Here is a 21,837-nt window from a genome sequence, read left to right as displayed (position 1 = left end):
GTTTTGTATCCTCTTGAGTGTTGTGGTAGACTTTAACATCTTTTGATGTTGTTTTGTTGTATACCTGCTTCTTAGGTATCCTAGGATATTGCCAAGGTTGATACCTTGTGGGCCCTATTTCTTGGGAGGGACTTGAAGCTACTTCATATGCTCTAACCTGCAGTTTTGGTACCCATATCTGTCTGCTACCTCCATAGTACTTAAGCTCCATTGTTATGCTATCCATCCCATGTGTTGTTGAGATGTCTGCTACCTCCATAGTACTTAAGCTCCATTGTTATGCTATCCATCCCATGTGTTGTTGAGATGTCGAGCTCTCCATGAGCTGGCACTCTTGGTAGGCCTTGGTGACCGTTGGCCACATTTACATCACCGACATGGTTGGTGATCGACATGGCGTATCCTCGGAAGGGATTCTACAATTGGCATATCTATCTAGCCAGCATAGCTACTTAGCGGGTTCACATTATGGAACGCATCTCTCTTTTGGTCCTACTACTTATGTAGTCAGTTTTTCATTATGTAAATACACACTCATTTTGTGAAGTAGATAAAAGAAGAAAGTTCACCCCTCTACCGTGTGTATCTTCTTCTCTGTGTGTGTCTGTGTGTAGCTTGGGAGAAGGTCTCTCTCTTCTCTCCTCTCTCTTTTCATGGTATTAGAGCCAAGTTAGAGCTACTGAAACGCTGATCTTCAACAGTCTATAAATTTTTGGGCTAATTCTCACAAAGTTTGGTACTATGCTCAATTTAGGCTCTATCTGAGAGATAGAGTTCTGGTACAGGTAATCAAACAAGGATGACCAGATTTGCAGGTTTCTGGTTTCTGTGCAGGTTGCAAATTTGCATGCAAAATTGTGTGCAAACAGAGTTGGTACATGTATTCCTGATTGTGGATACATGTATATGAGTTTTGGTCACTCTTGTTGAGTGTTTAGTAGATCACAGGTACCAGTACATCAAGGTTGCAGGTTTTGTGCAAGTTGCAAATGTTTGGAGCTGTGTAGGAATATGGTAGACAAGCTCAACCAAATTGTTAGTGAGAAGTTGGACAATAATAATTTCCCTACATGGAGGTTTCGGATGACAAACTTCCTACAAGGAAAGGGCTATTGGGATTACATTGAAGGTGAAAATGATGAAGCTCCAATGGTGTCCCGAAGAGAACGCTACTCCAGAAGAGAATAAATCCTTGAAAGATTGGAAGCAACGCAAACTAAAGTCATGTATTGTCTATGTATGAGTGTCTCAACTAGTATGATGTGTTACTTAGAGAGTGCACCCTCTCCTGCCATAGCATGGAAGAGCTTAAAAAAGCTCATTGAACATACCAGATTCAGGAAATTGCAGCTCAAAACAGAGCTAAATACAGTGAAGCGAGGCAACATGTCTATCAATGACTATGCCTCAAAGATCAAGACAATAAAACATTCTCTTGGATCTATTGGTGTCACAGTTGATGACGATGATGTTGTCGCTGCGACATTAGAAGGGCTTGGAATAGAATACAAAAACTTCAAGTCCTCTTTGAATACTAGAGTAGATGTTCCTAACTTTACAGAATTGACAACCATCTTAATTTATGAAGAGAAGAGTCTTGGTCTTGGTGCATCCTCTTTTAAGTGCAATATCAGTTCTGATCAGCAAGCCTTCTATTCAAATAGAGGCAGAGGCAGAGGTCGTGCACAGGTGGTGATCGCGGCGGTAAATATCAAAATTGGCAGCAAAATCTGAGTCAAGGTCGTGGAAGAGGAAGACAAAATTATAGAGGCAGGGGGAGAGGTGGAAATCAGAATGCAAACAGAGATAAAAATAATGCATCTGATGTTGAATTTTGTGTCCAAGAAGTTATTTGTTATGCAGCATATGGTAAATGCTATGACTGTAGATGTACATGCCACTGACAGTGTGTGGTATCAGGTGCTCCTAACCACATGACATCCCATGGTGAGTGCTTCAAAGAGATGAAGCAACTAGATGGACCAGGTTATGTAGAAACAGGTGATGATTCAGCTCATCCTATTGCACATGTTGGAAAAGTTCCCTTGCAAATGCGAAGTACTTGGCTGATGTGCTTCATGTTCCAAATATTACAAAGAATCTTGTTTCAGTTGGGCAAATGATAGAACAGGGATTGCAGGTCCGGTTTAATCCAGATGGTTGCTATGTGGAAGACTACAAGAATGACTACAAGTAGATTACAGAAGGAAGACGTGTTGGCAGGATGTTTACTTTGGATGTGGATATGCCTGCAGTAAAAGATTCTATGTTTGCACAAGGTGCAGCTATTGTGGCCAATGTAGATATATGGCATAAACGCATTGGTCAGGTAAATGAGCAGTGATTGCGCTCTACGCAATCAAAACATATTGTTGCAGGTTTGCCAAAGTTTAAGGTTGATGGCATGCATAAAGTATGCGATGCATCAATTTGGAAAGCAGTCATGTAATTCCTTTCCACAAGAACGTAATGTATGTAAGAGGCCACTTGAGGTGGTACATACAGATGTATGGGGCCCAACAAAGACTGCCAACATTCATGGAAGCAGGTATTATGTGTCGTTCATTGATGACCATACTAGAAAAGTGTGGGTCTATTTTATGAAGCAGAAGAGCGAAGTATTTGATCATTTCAAAAGCTTCAAAGCTTCTGTTCAAAAGGAAACGGGTGAACAGGTAAAGACACTAAGATCAGATGGAGGGGAAGAATACTTCTCCAAAGAGCTTTTTGATTTTTTGCAGAAAAATGGTATCACGCAGGCAGTTCTCATTCGATACACTCCATAGCAAAATGGAGTTGCTGAGCGGAAGAACAGACATATTGCAGAGGTAGCAAGAGCCTTGATGGCTGAAAAGGATATGCCTCATCATTTTTGGGTGAGGCAGTAAATACAGGTGTTTACATTATGAACATGACTCCTATTGCTACTGTGCACGGAGTCACTCCTTAGGAAAAGTACAGTGGCAAGAAACTAGATTTGTCACATTTAAAAGTGTTTGGGTGCATTGCGTATGTGCACATTCCAGATGAGTTTCACACAAAGCTAGATCCCAGGGCTGAAAAATGTATTTTTATGGGTTACTCAAATGAGCAAAAAGGGTACAGGTGTTACAATCCTGGTACTCATAAATTACGTGTAAGTAGGGATGTTGTCTTTTATGAGATGGCGGGCTAGTACACTGATGTAAAGGACAATATTGGGGCTGATGTAAAAGAGCCTGTGGATGCTTCAAGTGGGAAGCAAGAGTCACATACTTTAAGTGGACCAAGAGAGTCCTCTTCTAGTGGTTCTATTGATAGGCCATGGAGTGGCAGATTACGCACGCAAGTTACACTGCAAAGTGCACCACAGTTCTCTCGTAAAGGAAAAGAGAAGGTAGGTGAGCCCCCATGTATGACTAGTGTGTCTTTAGGTTGCTCACACATTGATGCAGATTCTGATGGTTCAGATCAGAGCCTTGATGAGGAGCTTGGTATACCAGCAGTCAGGACCTCAGGTGTTAGAGAACAAATTACAAGGACACCTGGTAGTGATTCAGGACCACGTAGGTCTAATAGGGTCAGATTTCCTGGTGGACAGGTTGACTTATGATGGGTATGTTACTCATCATTATGCTTACATGGAAAAGGTTGTTCAAGATGTAGAACCCACATGTTTTGAGGATGCAATTGGCAATGAGAATTGGGAAAATGCCATGGATGAAGAAATGGTTGCGCTTGATGTAAATCAAACTTGGGAGTTAGTGCCATTACCAAAGGGCAAGAAAGCCCTTGGGTGCAAATCAGTGTATAAAGTAAAGAATAAGGTTGATGGTACAATTGAATGATATAAGGCAAGGCTGGTTGCAAAAGGATATGCACAGACTTATGGTATAGATTATGAGGAAACCTTTTCTCCATTAGCAAAGATGGCTACAGTACGCACTGTCATTGCGATGGCTGCAGCAGCAAAAGGGTGGTTTATGCATCAAATGGATGTTAAGAATGCCTTTTTGCAGGGAAAGCTACAAGAAGAAGTGTATGTAGAGCGGCCACCTGGTTATGAAGATGGTAAGCATCTAGACTATTTTTGTCGTCTTAGTAAGGCCTTGTATAGGCTGAAGCAAGCACCTAGAGTGTGACATGATAGAATCATAGAATTTCTTTTGTGCATTGGATTTTGTATGTCACATGCTGATCACTCACTCTATGTACGTCAGAGTGATGCTGGATTTGTGCTTATTACCATCTATGTAGATGACTTGATTATTGTGGGTGACAATGAGACAGAGATTGAGCATGTTAAGGGTCTTCTCAAGAAGGAGTTTGACATGAAGGATTTGGGAGAGCTGTGCTACTTTCTTGGACTTGAGGTGATTCGTACAACAAAGGGCATATGGCTGTGTCAACAACAGTATGCATTGGATATGTTATCCAAATATGGTATGGCTAATTGCAAGTCGATTTCTATGCCCTTGGATGTCAATACAAAGCTGAGTGCACATGATGGTGATGTACTCGAGGATCTGACTACGTATCGCAGGATTGTGGGCAGTCTCATTTACTTGACTATCACGTGGACAAATTTGAGCTATACAGTGGGACTTCAGAGTCAGTTTATGCAGCTCCCACGGAAGCCGCACTTGGATGCAGTGCGCCGTACATTACGTTATGTGAGGGCTACATTGGACCATGCACTATTTTATGTTGCAGATGTTCCAGTGGACTTGCATGGTTACACAGATGCAGATTGGGTTGGTAGCACCACTGATCGACGGTCTACTAGTGGGTTTATGTTTACACTTGGGAGTGCTGCCCTCACTTGGAGCAGTAAGAAGCAGCCCACTGTTGCCTTGTCTAGTACAAAGGCTGAGTATAGAAGTGCTGCAGTTGCAGCATGTGAGGTAGGCTGGTTACACAAGCTACTTATGGATTTGAGGCTGCAGGTGGACAGAGAGTTTGTCATTTACTGTGACAACCTTAGCAGTATTCACTTGGCCAAGAACCCAATATTTCATGCGTGGACCAAACACATAGAGGTCCATTACCATTTTGTTCGAGATCGGGTTCTAGCGGGTGAAATCGACTTGGTTTACGTCATCACAGAGGAGCAGGTAGCGGATATCTTCACCAAGGCCGTGGGAGCTGAAAAGCTCTGTCGTTTTTGGACTATGCTTGGAGTCCTTCAGTTGGCGTTGAGCTCAAGGGGGAGTGTTGAGATGTTGATCTCTCCATGAGCTGGCACTCTTGGTAGGCCTTGGTGACCGTTGGCCACATTTACATCACCGTCACGGTTGGTGACCGACATGGCATATCCTCGGCAGGGATTCTACAGCTGGCATATCTATCTAGCCAGCATAGCTACTTAGCGGGTTCACATTATGGAACGCATCTCTCTTTTGGTTGTACTACTTATGTAGTCAGTTTTTCAGTATGTAAATACACATTCATTTTGTGAAGTAGATAAAAGAAGAAAGTTCACCCCTCTACCGTATGTATCTTCTTCTCTGTGTGTGTCTGTGTGTAGCTTGGGAGAAGGTCTCTCTCTTCTCTCCTCTTTATTTTCATTTTTTTGTCTTCATGTGTTGATTTCCTGTCATTAATCCAAACTGGATCATTGACATTAACTAAACTGCTCGGAACGAACACTTGCTTGACTTTCCTTTGCTTTTTTGAGTACTTTGACTGATATATCTTTTCTTTTTTGGGTGTCTCCTTAGAGGGTTCAGTTGGGTCAACATTTGACTTGAAGTTTTGAAAGCCTGATTTGCTTAAAGAGGCATATGATTTCACACCTTCTTTGCCAGTTGGTGGAGGTTCCACTTTGGCCTTACCGTTGTTTGCAAGACTAGTCTTTGACTCTTGTGACTTTTGCAACTCTGAATCTAGCATTATCAGTACTTGTAAATGTTGTTGGCTACCTCTTGGAGAAGAGAGTATTAGCATTGTATCTTCTTTGTAGGCCTTCTAACCACTGATATCCAATGATGACATCTGCAAGCATTTCCTTTGAAAGCTTCACCTAAAACATTACCTACTCTTCATGATTTTGGATGCTAAGGGTAGCAACCATTTCTTTTTGACTTGTATGCAAAGCTCGCATTGTTTCGCTATCATGTTTATATAGAGTAATCTCTAGAATTCTTTGAATTTTGTCTACAACCATATTGCAATTTGCTTCTTTATCTGGTAGAGCATTGCATCTAACGCTTGCTTCTTTTGTACTGCTGAGAACTACAGCTATTCTCATTTGAAGATCTTTGTCCTGATTTTTCCATGGTCTCATCTTGATCTAGTTGTGTCTCTATGGAGAGTGACTTGAGACTTTGTTTTTCAATCTGACTTACATTAGATACTTTAGCTGGCAATGTTTGGAATTTTGGACTTCCTAGTTGTCTATAACCTCATTCTTCTTAACTTCTGGCTTTGATGGCATTCTCCGCTCAATAGCTTCCGTGGTTGTTCTTTGCTCTGTTTTATTTGAACTTGCTATTGCTTGATTAGCTTTAAACTCTTCTAAAATTTTAATCGATGGAGATGAATCATCTTCAGTAAGATTTTCTTTGATATAAGTCTCCATTTTAACTGTGCTTGAGGACCTTGTGTTGTCGTCCGCGGGTGACCAGTCTTGGTCTTCATTCTTGGTTGCCTCTAAAGACTGCACTTCCATTGAACTCTGTATCTCTAGGACCTTTTGGGCCATTGGCATTCCCACTACGATGTTGTCTAGCATATCTTTTGTTGATCACATGGAATTGAGCTATGGTGATCTATGAACTTACTTCAATGGTGGTGGAGATGAATGCCCAGCATTCTGCTCATTTGTCTCCAGATATGCTCACAAACTCAGGAGCATCTTCCAGTTGTGGTTGGCCACATCTTTTCCAAGTGCGAAAGGACATGAGGTTTTTTTCTAGTTGAAAATCTAGCTTTACTTCCCCTGACAGCTTTTCTTCATTTTCACCAACAATGTTGCACTTGATCTTCTCAGGATTTCTCTTTGTATTGTGTGCTTTTGTGGTGGCGGTGTCCATGGGTTGAACTTTTTCTACATTGGCTTTCGTTGGTGTTGGCTCATTTTGATGTAATACTGCACCTTTTTCTTGCAATTGTTGAGCATTGGCTTTTGATCTTAAAAGCTCCACTGTACTTTCTAGTAGAATTTGTCTTTTTGGAGGAGATTTTGGTGGTGACCTTTTTTTTAGGACTTTAGCTTTCATTGACTTTGACTTTTTTGCCACCTGTTTTGGTAGCTTGAGGCTTTGCATCATCTTCGGATAGTCCTTGACTTCAGGTTTAGCAACCCTAGGGGCTTGTACATGGTCATGAACCTGATGAGAATCATTTCCATTTGCATCTCAATATACATATGCGAGCTTGGTCTCATGTAATTGTTTGAACACTATGGGATTTGCTGGCTTTTGACTTTGACTCGTGGAGATCAACTAAAACTTTTAACCCTGATGATCTTCATAGAAGAATTTTTTTGCAGATTTTGATGGTTTGTGGGTTAGTGGAAAACTTCCAACAACCATATGATCTTCCAACGGTTTTTCTTTTGAAGGTTTCTACTCGCTAGAAATTCTTGGGCTTCTATCTGGTGTAGCATTTCCTAGTACTAGAGTTGAGCTTGATAGATTTACAGCTCCCCCCTTTCTAAGGTGATCACTATAGCCTTCTCCATTATGATAATTTAAATTTGTTTGGCTCTCGTTTAGTCTCACCTTTTGGGACTGTGAAGGTACACTTTGTTGGGATTAAAGCCCAAGTGGCCTCTTATGCGGATATGGCCGGCCGCCCGCCTAACTCACTTACCTCTAACTCTTTGTATATACTAACTTATACTTTGTGAATACTAAGGTATTGGAGATAACCCTTCTAACAGTTCTCTGCGTACTGTACTGTGTAAGCTCACTGTGTGTGTGTGTGAGAGAGTCGACCCACGCTCGGCTCCGCGACTTCAATTGGTATCAGAGCCTTGGTTCAGTGCGGATTTGCGCAATCGCGCGCGCGCACTTCTCCGGCAGATTCTGGATCCGGAGTTCGAAAATTCACACTCGGCGTTCCGGGAGCGTTTCCAGCAGGTGACCTGCGGTTTTACCCCCTTTTCGAAGCCGTTTATGCCCTCAGAATTTCGTTCTGAGCACTACAGCAGAAGATAGATTTCAGCCGCAAAGAAATCCGTCTTGTGTAGATTGGCAAGCAGGAGGTGGTCGACATCAATATCGACATCGACATACATCACTTATTCGTCTTCAGAGCATCATCTATAGACCAGGTACACATATATATCATCAGATATATATATTGCAGTCTGCATTGCTACTTCTTGTGCTTGCCAGGTTCCAGGGGAGGTGTGGCCATACGACGGCTTGACACCACTGGCATGTATTGCAGATTGATGTACTGTGATTGTGGGTCTGCTAGTTGTGAGTCAAGCTAGCAGACAGACCGCTGCAGTGGTCATAGGACAGTGATTGGTCTGATATAGGATGTATGCTAGTTCTGGGCAGTTTGCTGAGCCATCTGAGAGGGTTGTGTGTGAGGTTTTTTGAAGCCAAGCACTGGGGGCTGGGTTACCCAGTGTGAGGTGGATTAGGTTGCTGGAGTTCCCCTCTACACGCATCCTCTTCGGCGACTTTTATCCCTTAGGATGTATGACTTTGTGTAGACACTGGATTGCATCTTATGCGTCAGGCCGTTGAGGCATTGTTCAGGGTTCAGTCTTGAGACAGATACAGGTTCTGTCATCGCCCAGAGAGGAGACAGTGTATGCTTACAGGATTTGTCACTGGTCAGCTATTTATGATTGTTTTTGAGCTATCTTTTGGTTCCCAGAGCTCAGTTTACAGGGGAGACTCTGTCAAAAATTTTCAAAATACTGACAGTTCCTGAGGAGAGGTGTTCAGCTTGTTGATAACAGCTTGTTTACTGTGTACAGAGGCCAGTTTACAGGGGAAACTCTGCCGGATTTTTCTCAGGAGTAAACAGTTTGGCAAATATGGCATCTTCTCAAAGTGAGACTCTTTACAACATAAAGAAGCTGGATGGCACAAACTTTCCATTCTGGAAGAAGCAGATTTGGCAGGTTTTGGTGCAGAAAAAACAAGTGAAGCCACTGAAGCTCAAAGGGGAGAGACCAGAAGGTATGGCTGAAGATGAGTGGGAAGAGCTTGACGAGTTAGCTTGTTCCACAATCATGCTGACACTGGCAGAAAATGTTTACTTCAACGTAGCAGAAGAGACTACAGCGTATGGCGTATGGCAAAAGCTATGTGGTATGTACGAGAAACAAAGTGCTGCTTCTCAGATTTACTGGCTCAAAAAATTGGTGGATTTGAAGATGAAGGAAGGGACAGCCATGTCAAATCATCTGAATGAATTTCACACAATTTTCAGCCAGTTAACAGCACAGGAGATAGTCTTTCCAGATTCAGTGAAGGCTATGTTTCTCTTAATCACTTTGCCAGACAGTTGGGATACTTTTCGTACAGCGTTAAGTAATTCTGTCGCGCAAGAAAGTCTTACAAGTGCCAATGTAGAAGGCAGCTTGCTCACAGAGGAAGTGAACAGGAAGAACATTGACAAAGGCAAAGGCAATAGCGCTTTGATCGTTCGAGGGAGACAACAGTTTAAAGAGAAGAAGGGTAAGAAGGCACAAAACCGAAGTAAGTCTCGTGATTCGAAGTCAAAGGATGACATAGAATGCTACCATTGTGGCAAGAAGGGTCACATGAAGCGAGACTGTACGAAGTGGAAACAAGAAAAAGGAAAAACAAAGAGTTCTGAGCAAGATGAAAAGAAGAGTTCAGTGAAGATTGAAGAGGTGAATGTCACAGGATCTGGTTCAGACAGTGATTCTGGTATAGCAGTTGGTGACATCTTCCTTACAAGCAATCTTGATTCTGTTTTCTTGACTGTAGAGGATGGACATGCTATGAGTGATTGGATTATCGACTCAGGGGCATCTTTACATGTTTCTCCGCACAAAGAGTGGTTTACATCATATGTGGCTACTAAAGATTATGTCAGACTTGGCAATGAGCAGGTTTGTGACATACTTGGAGTGGGAGATGTGCAGTTGAAGTTTCAGAATGGCTCTTCTTTATGGCTCAAGAATGTCAGACATGTTCCAGCAATCCGAAAGAGCTTGATTAGTACAGGGAAGTTGGATGATGCGGGTTATGTCACAGTTTTTGGGAACAGCGCTTGGAAGATCTCCAAAGGTTCGATGACTGTAGCACATGGCAGCAAGTCAGGAACTCTGTACACTTTACATGTTTCAGAGGTTAAAAACCATGTAATTAATGTGATTGAGCAGCCAAGTGTGTCACTGTGGCATCGTAGGTTGGGACATATGTCAAAAAGAGGAATGGAAATACTTTCTCATTATGATTATTTGCCTGGCTTTTCATTTCAAGATTTTGAGTTTTGTGAGCATTGTGTTTATGGTAAGCAAACACAGGAACCGCACAGATCAAAGAGGAATCGTAGGGACGAACGGTTAGCTCTTGTACACAGTGACCTATGCGGACCAATGCCTAGTTTGTCACTAGGGGGAGCAGCGTACTTTTGTACATTCATAGATGACTATTCTCGCAAAGTATGGGTTTACTTCTTGAAGCACAAGGATGAGGTGCTCAAGGTCTTTAAGACATTCTTGCAGCTGGTGGAGAATCAGAGTGGTCAGAAGCTGAAGTGCTTGAGAACTGACAATGGTGGAGAGTACGTTTCCAAAGCTTTTCAAGACTTTTGTGAAGCAAAAGGGATTAAGCGGGAACTTACTGCACCATATAATCCTTCACAGAATGGGGTTGCAGAACGTATGAATAGGACCATACAAGAGAAGGTCAGAAGCATGTTGTCAAATGCTGAGTTGCCTGATGGATTTTGGGCGGAAGCAGTGGCTACAGCAGTCCATTTGATCAACAGGTCTCCTAGTAGGGTTCTGGATAAGAGTGCAGTGGCCGAGATGCTATGGACAGGCAAGGCACCTTCGTATAAGCATCTCAGAGTCTTTGGTTGTGAAGCTTATAGCCATATTCCTAAGGAGTTCAGAAATAAGTTAGAACCAAAGAGCAAGAAGTGTATATTTCTTGGCTACGGAGAATCGGGCGAGATGGGTTACCGGCTTTGGGATCCTGAGTCCAAAAAGCTTATTCGTAGCAATGATGTGCATTTCAATGAAGCCAAGTTTCACGCTAAGCCAGAGAAGACAAAGGAGATCAGAAGAGTTGTCTTCAGGGAAGATGGACCTAGTGCTAGCACATCAAGACAGCATAGTCAGGCTCAGGAACAGCCTATAGTGGCTAGAGAGGCAGAATCAGTTGTGGTGAGACGTTCTGAGCGTGTCTCCAAACCACCTGATCGTTATGTGCCATCTCTAAATTATGTCATGCTCACAGATTGCGGAGAACCATCTTGTTACAAGGAAGCATTACAAGTGGTTGACTCGAAAAAATGGCAGTTGGCCATGCAGTCAGAGATGACAGCTCTGCATAAAAACCAGACATGGAAGTTGGTTAAATTACCACAGGGCAAAAAGGCTCTACCTTGTAAATGGGTTTACAGGTATAAGATCACCGCTCATGATAGTCAGCCAAAGTACAAAGCAAGGCTTGTTGCCAAGGGATTTAAGCAAGAACAAGGCATTGACTTTGATGAAGTCTTCTCTCCAGTGGTCAAGATGACTACATTGAGATGCTTTCTTGCATTGGTTGCTATATTGGATTTGGTGTTGCACCAAATGGATGTCAAGACAGCGTTCTTGCATGGTGATTTAGATGTGGAAATTTACATGCAGCAGCCAGAAGGGTTTGTTGAGAAAGGCATGGAACATTTGGTATGCCAGTTGTTAAAGAGTCTTTATGGCTTAAAACAATCACCGAGGGCATGGTACCATAAGTTCCACCAGTTTATGCTTTCTCAAGGCTACAAACGTAGTGAGTTCGATCACTGTCTATATACAAAGAAGGCTAAGGATGGCAGTTGGCTGATCCTTATTTTGTATGTGGATGACATGTTGATTGCTGGCAAACACTTGGAAGAAATTTCAGCTTTGAAGTCAAAGATGGCAAAATCATTTGACATGAAAGACATGGGTGAGGCAAGTCATATACTTGGTATGCGCATTGAGAGAGACAGATCAAAGAAGTTGATTTGGTTATCTCAAACAGAGTATATTGACAAGGTTTTGCAACGTTTCAATATGGAGAAGGGAAAGGCATTGAGTGTTCCATTGCCACCATATGTGAAACTTAGCAAACAAGATTGTCATGTGTCTGAGGAAGAAAAGGCTGAAATGGATAAGATTCCATATGCGTCCGCAGTGGGTAGTTTGATGTATGCAATGATTGCTACACGTCCGGATATTGCATTTGCAGTGGGAGTGGTTAGCAGATATATGTCAAATCCCGGCAAGAAACATTGGGAGGCAGTGAAAGGTATCATGAGATACTTAAAACATACAAAGAGTATGCGCATATGCTATGGTAGTCAGGATTTGAGTGTCAGAGGATACACTGACTCAGATTATGCAGGAGACTTGGATAAGAGGAGATCTACATCAGGCTATGTCTTTACATTGGCTGGAGGTGCCATATCATGGCGATCTCGATTACAAGATTGTGTTACACAGTCTACTACTGAAGCTGAGTATGTTGCAGCAAATGAGGCATGCAAAGAAGCTATTTGGCTTGGTAGATTGGTTGCAGACTTGGGAATCAAAGTAGATATGCCAGAGTTATATTGTGATAGTCAAAGTGCTATACAATTGGCAAAGAATTCAGTGTTCCATTCGAAGACTAAGCATATTGATGTGAAATATCACTTCATTAGGGAAGTACTTGAAGACAAGCAGATACAACTGCTGAAGATCCACACCAAGGACAATCCTGCTGATCTACTCACAAAGGGATTTCCAGGAGAGGGCTTTGTGCATTGTCGTGAGTTATTGGGCATTGGATAGATGGCAGCCATGTAAATCTTTGTACATTTATGTTCATAGATTTACAGTTACTTAAAGTGCCACATTGGACTTTAAGTGGGAGGTTGTTGGGATTAAAGCCCAAGTGGCCTCTTATGCGGATATGGCCGGCCGCCCGCCTAACTCACTTACCTCTAACTCTTTGTATATACTAACTTATACTTTGTGAATACTAAGGTATTGGAGATAACCCTTCTAACAGTTCTCTGCGTACTGTACTGTGTAAGCTCACTGTGTGTGTGTGTGAGAGAGTCGACCCACGCTCCGCTCCGCGACTTCACACTTTGGGTAGCACTGTTGATGTTTGGCATCTGTAAGTCTTCTGCATAGTTTCCTATGTATCTTCGTGAAACATGAAAAATTATTCCCCAACGCAAGCTATAGATAGCATTATCTTTGCCCTGGTATTGTCTATCCCATGGGTCTTGTATAATATAAGCTTATGTGGTTTCAGGACCCATGGCATCATAGATCTTAGAATTTCGTCTATATCTATGACTGTTTTGGTCAAAGTATATGCTCATTTGGTCACAACATCGAAGCTTGATTTCTGATGGAGGAGAGTTGGCTCTGAACAAATTTTTGGGTTCAACTCTATTAATATCCTTCAGCTCTAGAGAGGATGGACTATAATAGATTCTTTCCTCTAAAATGAACCATCCTTTCTAATCTATCACTGAACACACTTCTATGAGCTGATATGTGGGCCGTTCAAACACTAGTTGATCCTTTTTGTATAGTTTCCCTTTTTGTTCTACATAGTGTGCATATGAATTATGTGTTCCATACAATGCTAACAACATTTTGTTTGATGTGTCCCTTAGACTCATGAATGATTGCACACTTGTGGTAGTGGATGCAGAACTACTTGCAAACCTAGCAGTCTTTTCAACCTTCGGTGATATCTGGACATCTTGACCAAATTCATGCACGAATTTGTTGTTCAAAGAATCAATTTTAAGCTTTTCAGGTGCCCAAGCATCTTTATGGTGATTTTGAACTTGCATTGCTTTTACTGGTGCTTCTAATGGTAATCCAAAATCATCTAAATTGCATTAAAAGTGACGAGTTAGATGCACTGACATCGAGATTCACATTTTCAATTTTCTTTGTACCTTTCTTGGGAGTTGATGTGTCCATGTTATCTGGGTTTCTTGGACAATCTTCAAAAAAATGTATACCTTTTCGTCCACAATCTGAGAAATACGCCATGACTGGTGGTATTTCATTTGGTTATGTCATGTCAAGCTCTAGTTGAGAAGTTTCTGCTTCTATGTTGGCCAAGTTGTCAGAATCTTCTTTTAAATTAAAACACTAAGCATCAAGATGTAGACTGTCCCGTCTTGATTGTAGATGTACTCAATTGTGCAAAATTTATCAATTCAGGAGCAAATGTAAATAATCGCGATTATTAACTATTGGGAACTTTTTATTTTTTGTTTTTTGCCAAAATGTTGATACTAGCTAGTTAAGAAACTAAACTTAAGCTCCCTAGCCAAGTTTCACCAAGTTCGGATAATTAGTGCTCAATTTGTCAACATTTTTTTGTTCGTAGACTGACTTTAGAAATCTAGCCACAATTTTCACTTATTAAGAGATCCAAATCTTACCAAATTTGATATGAGTGCTCAATATAACATGATAGAACTAGTGGTATGCTTAATTGATCAAAAAAATTAAAAAATCTAGCAAAAGTAAATAATCACGATTATTTACTTTTGATAATTTTTTGCAAATTTTGGTCGGCTGAGCATATACACATGTTTGACACTTCAATCTAAGCCTTTGAGTCAAGTTTCACTAAATTTGAGTAAGATTTACCAATCACACTCAAGTTCTTGAATATTAGTATAGATTTAAGTTTTTATCAATGTTTTGGTCAGTTTGGTGATCCAAATTCTATGAGCCTTCACAAAAGATGTTTCCAATCATGCATAGATTCTATGGTATCCACCTTGATCCATTTTGAGCCAAATGCAAAAAATATGATTATTTACTTTTGACCTAAAATGAACACTTTTTGCAATTTTTTCATTGGACAATCTTTTTATGACTTGTTTTAAACCTTTGAGTCAAGTCAAAACTTAATTTGAAAAAAATCCATCAAGTCAGACACAATTCCTCGACAATTAGTACGGATTTCAGTTTTTGCCAAGTTTTTGGTCTGTTTTGTAATCCAAACTCTCTGGGCCTTCACAAAAGATGTTTGTAATCATGCATAGAGTCTTTGGTATCAACCTTGATCCCTTTTGAGCCAAATGCAAAAAAAAAAAAAAAGATTATTTACTTTTAACCTAAAATGAACACTTTTTGCAATTTTTTCACTAGACAATCTTTTTATGACCTGTTTTAAGCCTTTAAGTCAGGTCAAAACTTAATTTGAACAAGATTCATCAACTTAGAAACAATTTCTCGACAATTAGTATGGATTTCAGTTTTTGGTATGTTTTGTGATTCAAACTCTATGAGCCTTCACAAAAGATGTTTGTAATCATGCATAGAGTCTTTGGTATCAACCTTGATCCATTTTGAGCTAAATGCAAAAAATGCGATTATTTACTTTTGACCTAAAATGAACGCTTTTTGCAAATTTTTCACTAAAGAGTCTTTTTATGGCCTGTTTTAAGCCTTTGAATCAAGTCAAAACTTAATTTGAACAAGATTCATCAAGTCAGACACAATTTCTTGACAAATAGTACAGATTTTAGTTTTTGCCAAGTTTTTGGACTGTTTCGTGGTCCAAACTCTATGAGCCTTCACAAAAGATGTTTGTAATCATGCATAGAGTCTTTGGTATCAACCTTGATCCCTTTTGAGCTAAATGCAAAAAATACGATTATTTACTTTTGACCTAAAATGAACACTTTTTGCAAATTTTTCACTAAATAGTCTTTTTATGACTTGTTTTAAGCCTTTGAATCAAAGCAAAACTTAATTCCAACAAGATTCATCAAGTCAGAAACAATTTCTTGACAAATAGTACGGATTTTAGTTTTTGCCAAGTTTTTGGTATGTTTTGTGATCCAAACTCTATGAGCCTTCACAAAAGATGTTTGTACTCATACATAGAGTCTGTGGTATCAACCTTGATCCACTTTGAGCCAAATGCAAAAAGTACGATTATTTACTTTTGGCTCAAAATGAAAACTTTTTTTCAGCTTTATAAGTGGACAGTCTTTTATGTTTATTTTAAGCCTTTGAGTCAAGTCAAAACTTAATTTGGCCTAAAATCTCAAGGAAAAGTAAATAATTTGAGTTTTTACAAACTTTTGAAAATTTATTTCAAATGCATCCTTAAGCTTACCCACTGTTTCATACAACTTCTTTGAGCATAATCTCGAGTTGGTTCAATGATTGACAATCTTTTTGTGTTGTTTCAAGCCGTAGACCTGAAACTCTGCAACTTCACAGGGAGTGAGCAATAGTTTGAGATCTCACCTCGGATTCTACTTACCCTACTCTTAGGCTCTACTACACTAGGTTGTGGAAAGTGTCCGCAAGCACTTGTTTTCTTGTTATTTATGATTTCTTGAGCATTGATCTTAAGGCTTGTCTTGTCCATCAATTATTATCAAAATCCTAGCCTAATCCTACAATCCGACAGTTAGAATCTACCCTTCAAGCTCTTTCTATTGATATATAGCACGCCATGAGATTCCTCATATTTTGAAAGATTCTTTTTTTTATTCTCTTGTGATGTGACAACTCCGTTTAGAACCTAGAGAATCAAAAATAGAATCTTTCAAAATATGAGGAATCTTGTGGTGTGCTATATATCAATAGAAAGAGCTTGAAGAGTAGATTTTAACTGCCAAACCTCCGCCAAGTTTAGAGTTGATTTGCAAAAAAAACTGCACGCCCGTTTTGGACATGAGAGAGGAAGTCAAACTCCTTATAAGGCCCCTTTGTGAGTCCAAATTTTCCCTAATGTCAGTTAGCAGATTACTAGATGTAAAAAGTTTCTATTATTTCGAAGTTCTAGCATAAGGGCTTAAGAAGCGAAATTTGATGTTAGAGAAGCAAGCACGGTCTTGCCTGGATTGTTTTTCAGTTTAAGGTTTCATTGATTTTCTCAAGGAGCAAAATTTTACAGGATTTTTCCATCATGTCATTGGGAAATGGTATCCCCAATTATCATACGTTTGATTTTGAAGATCCTCCCCAACCGGGGCCAGATACGGTTACACGAAACATGCAAGCAGTAGAGAACAATTCTTTGTCAATTCAGCATGGCTTAGTTGATTTGCATGACTTCAACACACTCTTACACAAACTCAACAGACTGCGATGAGTTTGGTCGCCACAAATACAAACTTTGTGTGCCATTTTCTCGTAAGTTTAATCCCAAACTTGATTACCCCGCTCATTTGCTTTCATTTATACATAAAATATGAATCAACTTGTTTGAACGCAATCGTTGAAACACTAAAAATTGCACTTTTATCTCACGCTCAAGCCAAGAGGGTAGTTTGTAAACAAAAAAAACATACTAAGTGCTTGTTAGTGAAGTAACTACATATGAAACACCCACATGTGATGAACCACACAAGGTATTCCCCACACAATTTAAAGAATATTTTATGAATGAAATGCCATCTGCTTTACCACCATCTAGACCTAAAATCCATAAAATTGACATCATTCTTGCAAGTGAACCACCATCTTATCGTGTAAATCCACTTACACACAAAGGTATAGAGGCCAAAATCCAAGAATTGTTAGATAGGATACTTATCATACTTAGCCATTCACCATATGAAGCACTTGTTCTTTTTGTCAATAAGAAGAATGGTATTTTTTGTATGTGTATAGACTACCGATCTTTGAATAAGATCACAATAAATAACAGATTCTCTATTCCTCAAGTAGATGATGTTAGATAAATTGAGAGGATCTAGTAAACTTGACCTCAAATTGGGATATCACCAAGTCAAAATATCATAGAAGGACATTTAGAAAAGTGTCTTAGAAATCAAAGTGGACACTATGAATTTCTTGTTATGCCATTTGGGTTAACTAACGCACTGACAACTTTCACACATATCATAAACTGCATGTTCATTAATCACCAAGATTTGTAATTGCTTCTTTGATGATATACAATTTTCAGTAAGTTTGTGGATGAACTGAAAGAGCATCTTACACATGTTTTTGATTTGTTGTGTTATAATGCATTGTAGTTGAACCCTAAAAAAAAACTCTTGCTTTCAATTAGAAATTGAGTATTTAAGACATATAGACTCTAAGGATGGTATTCATTTAAACCCTTAGAGTCTATATAGACATATAGACTCCAAGGATGGTATTCATTTAAACCCTTAAAAAATTAAAGCTATCAATTTATCAAATCGTGGCCAATTCTTAGAAATTGCATGAGTTGAGATCATTTCTTGGCTTATCTAGTTATTATGTGAAATTTGTTAGGATTGTTGTGTACAAGACACATTAGCTCACATTGCTTTTGAAGAAAACCACACCTTGTGTTTAAACTCAACTACATGATCAAACCTTTCAAGCCTATTTTTTCATGTCCATTCTTTGGAGTGGTCATGGGATGCGAGTGGTAGAGGCATAGGCGTTTCATAAATTGCTTTTGACAATCACCCATAGGTGTTTCACTTCTGCAAGACAATCACGAATGTGAGTGATAGAGGCATAGCTGTTCCACTTATGCAAGACAATCACTTAAATGCTCTTGAAAATCAAAATTCAAACCTTTTGAAACAAAATACAACACTTATGACAAAGATCTCAAGCTGTCGTGCATGCACCCAAAATGCTGCTTTAATTATTTAACTTTCCTCATACACACACACACACTCCCATCAAACCTCTCATGTTCTCTCCCAAAACTAAGTACACATAAATAGACAAGGACACCACACACACACACACACACACACACACACACACACAAAAAGAGAATAGGTATAATAGTGATTGCAGGTAACAGAAAGAGATAGAGACACAATTTCTACACACACAGCTTAGTATAAGAGATGAGAGAGGGGAATCTTGCGACGAGAGAATGGCCTAAAATTGTATCCCCCAAACTCCACGGCACCTCTTCTAGAATTGAATATTTACATTTAGTATTGACCTATTTTGGTGCCAAAAATTTCATGTGAGGCCATGCCAAGGATAGCTAGGTGCACCATCTCCATATGGATACACCGCAATTCCTGACATCCCTCTCGCTAGAGACCAACACCAAGAAAGGCCTCCTCCTACTCTTTGATGCCAGCCCAAGGGGGTGAATTCGTATTCCCCACAAAAATCCCTTAAACCCAAGAAAATACTTCTTTATCAGATTGACCTTTTAGTTAGAAGTCATTAGATTAAATTGAACTCAAACTTTCCAGGGTCAACTGGCGAGAGTTCTCTAATTAACCCTTAATTCAAGGTCATCGATTCTTTTTTCTCGAGCATGGCTTCGAGCACAACCATCAATGTGTTCCCCTAAGGTGAGGGCTGTTACCAACTACTCATTCCTTACGTGGAGTTTGGGTAGTTGGTAACAGCCCTCACCTTAGGGAAACCTTTGCTTTGATTCTCAGAATATTCAAGTTAACCTCATCTTGGGTGAATCCCATTTGTTTTCTTTGCATCATTTGCCATCCATAGGGAATCTCCATGGAAGCAGTGGGAGTTTTATGTTCAAGCAACATGATCATCACGTCCGTGAAGCTATCCCCTTAATCTCCCTCCACCCCCCCTTGTGATAGCAAAAGAAATTTGAAAGTAGATAAACTTGAAATGAACAATGCGTATGCTCTCTACAATGACCTTTGCTTTAGTGTGAACCATGAAATGTAGTATAAAACTTTAGAGTACACCAACTTATAATCTTAAGACTAATAATCATAAAACTTCCTTTGATTGATTATGCAAGAGTATAACCCTTCAATGAATGATACTATAAGAGTAAAATGTGAAATTCATAAGAGTGGACATCCTAGTGTAGTGAAAAATGCAAATGCAATGGAGTATGAATGATTAATAAACTCTTCTTTAAGATGAGATTTGGGCATACCTTTGCTACTATGGAGAGGATTAATCAAGTAGCTAAGAGAGGCAAAAAGATTTGGGGCTTTCCAAATGACAAGAGGGGGACTAGCCTTACTTGGAATGGAGATCCTCTCTTTTTTTTTAAAGAAGGATAAAATTAACCTTCAAAACTCAACTTCCTCTTAAGAGAATTAGATATTAACTTAATTATATCACTAAAATCTTACACACATACTTTGTATAGAGGAAAAAATGATTGTATTTCTTCATTTAACTTGAATACATAATCAAAGAAAAAGTTGTGAGCCTTTCATGAGAGCATTTCTTTTGGAGAAATTATAAGGTCTCTTTTGAAAAATAAGGTTAGCTCCAAGTTTAACACACAAAAATGTCATAATAATCAATATCTAATTCTCTTAAATGATTTTCTCATATTAAACTGATCATTTAATGTGGGGAAGTGCTAGGGGAGAAAAAGCTAGAATATTGGTTAAGCTAGCAGACCGGCCACAGTAGGGATCCAAAGGAGGGAAAATAGGGATCCAAAGGGGGGGCCATCTGCAAAAGAGCCATGTGCAACAATGGGCTGAAAAGACCCTAAGGTTCAGCCCATTAAGACTTCCAAAATGCTAAGGTTCCAAAATTCAAAGGTTGTGTCCAAAGGTCAACCCTAGGGGAAATTGGATGCTTTGTGTGTGACTAAAAAGTCTTTGCATATCCCTACATGGGAGGGGGCGAGCCCTTCTTCTAGGGGATGAGAGAGAAAGTCACACACACACACACACACAGGCTCCCTTTACACAAAGGGAATTAGGGACACATGTCAGCTCCCTAGCCCAGATGCCCGCAAGGTGTGCCCAATTCCTATTGGATGGCCTTGGAGGTGGACCAATGAGAATTAGGCTAGAGTAAATCTAGTTTCATTAATTTAAAAACACTTAATAAAAGAACCAATGAGAATTAAGTCTCCTAGAAGACTATTGGACAGTCTCCCAAGGGGTCCAATGAGCATTCAGGAGCCCAATGGCTTGCCTGATTCCTATTGGCCAGGAGGCAAAGGGGTCCAATGAGAGTTTAGTTTAATTATTAAATTACATAAAGCTCTCACAAAAGGGGGAAAGGGGGACACATGTCAGAAGGCTATCACTTATGCTGCTTAATAGCCATTGGCTTGACTTGGGGAGGTCCAATGGGGAGCCTGCAAGAGCAATTAGCAAGAGGGCTCACCCAAGAGAGAGAGAGGGGGCTGATTTTTGCAAGGCATTATCACACACACACTCACACAATCTCATGTGTGAAGAAAGAGAAGACTATCTCTTCCCAAGCTTTAATGGAGAACTCATCACCTACTCCAAGCTTGTGAGATAGAAGCGTGCATCGACACACTCTTGGCTTGTGGATGCAAATCCAACCAAGAGCCAAGCTTCAATGCATGCTCATCTCCTCTATCAAGATAATTACTAAGCTAAAGCTATGCTAATTTGAGTGATTATGTGAGGAGATGTACATCTTTCTCGTAAGGTACTCCTTCTTCCTCTCAATCTACTCTCATACCCTGCTACCTCTCACCATCTTCGAAGGTATGTGAGGTCTTGGGTCTGAGAACGGGGATAATTCAAGTTTTGTTTACTAAGTGTTTTGTTTAGTGCATGAAGCTTTCATCTTCATATATTGCACTAGCTAGTCTTGAAGGAACACAAAGAATTGTATTGTACAATGTCTCTCTTGATGGGAGAAACCATAATACAAAGCTTTTTGGAGGGGGGATCGGCTCCATGCAAATCCGGTCCTCAACTGTTGTCAATAGCTTAATTTCTCTCTCTTTTGAAAGTATTGTTGATGCTGTCTAACTAGGTGTTATGCTT

This window comes from Adiantum capillus-veneris, chromosome 3 (genome assembly GCF_014529385.1).
Source record: "Adiantum capillus-veneris isolate H3 chromosome 3, ASM1452938v2, whole genome shotgun sequence".
NCBI classification, from domain to species: Eukaryota; Viridiplantae; Streptophyta; class Polypodiopsida; order Polypodiales; family Pteridaceae; genus Adiantum; species Adiantum capillus-veneris.
Note: the sequence above shows the minus strand (reverse complement) of the source record.